The following is a 1,151-nucleotide window of genomic DNA, read 5'->3' as shown; positions in this document are numbered from 1 at the left end:
GGAAGAATGCTAGGTACTTCCAACAAAAGGAGGCCCCTTGCCTCCAGATCCAACTCCAAAGATAGGGATAGGGATAGCCTACTCGAAGACTACAACAACACAAGGTAGCTACTCACGAAACCTCTGAGAGTTGAGAGTAGAGAATCGAGTATCAGTATAGATCCCTCGAACTCTACTTCTAGAGGGAAATCTACTCTAAAGAAGAATAAATAGATGTCGTTTACCATTATAAATAATAAAAAAAACAAGTAATAGTATTAACAACAAATTTATTTATATTTATAATGATTTTTACAACTTTAAATATCTGTAGAGGTTTTCTACATAAATATCATAAAAACTATAAAACATCGGATGTGATCAGCCTGCAGGAAACAGTAATTGTCTCAGACGAGACAATCAATGATATAGAAAACACTACTCCTTACAGACTGATTACATCCAATGGACCAAAAACTTTCGTCAACCTCAGCAACGAGAGAGAAGTATGGGCTGCCCAAGAAGACCTACACTGACAACAGGCATGCTGTCGAGACTGCGGCCGTGACCGTAGGAACCCCAGCGCAGTTGAGAGCTCTCGAGCAGATGCTCACCCACTTCCTAGAGTGTTTACGAGCAATTGCGGACGGACCGACGGACATGGGTGATGTCAATTTACGCCTCCATTTCATGACATCAATTCCACACCTTTGACAATCTTGAGGTATGCAATTCTGAAAATGTTATTAAATTTCAAAAAATTAAACTTTCAAAAGTTTATCATTTATAGGAAAAAAAAAAATTTTAAACTAAAATTAATCGGATAAAATTGTAATTTTCATTTGCATGAGAGTAATTAGCGGATTACTGTCAAGTATCAATTAAGTATAACTCATTAACTTTTGACACCTGCCACTAATTACTGTGAGTTCGTTCCTTTTTATTCTTTTCTTTTATCTTTTCTTTGGGCGGCCGACAATTTCTTTGGCGGAAGAAATTCAAGCTGTCCTACAAAGCTTTCACTAGGTTTCGTTTTGTTTCGTTGTTCTCTTTTCATTTTCATACTATCAATTTTTGCACAGTCTGCAAGGCATTCTTGATAGCCATCTCTTATCTGTCTTATTGTATTGTATTTTGTATTTGTACTAATCAAACCTTCAATTTCAGTTAAA

This window comes from Lottia gigantea, assembly GCF_000327385.1.
Source record: "Lottia gigantea unplaced genomic scaffold LOTGIsca_262, whole genome shotgun sequence".
Taxonomy (NCBI): Eukaryota; Metazoa; Mollusca; class Gastropoda; family Lottiidae; genus Lottia; species Lottia gigantea.
The sequence above is the reverse complement of the archived record's forward strand: the minus strand, read 5'-3'. Positions refer to the sequence as shown.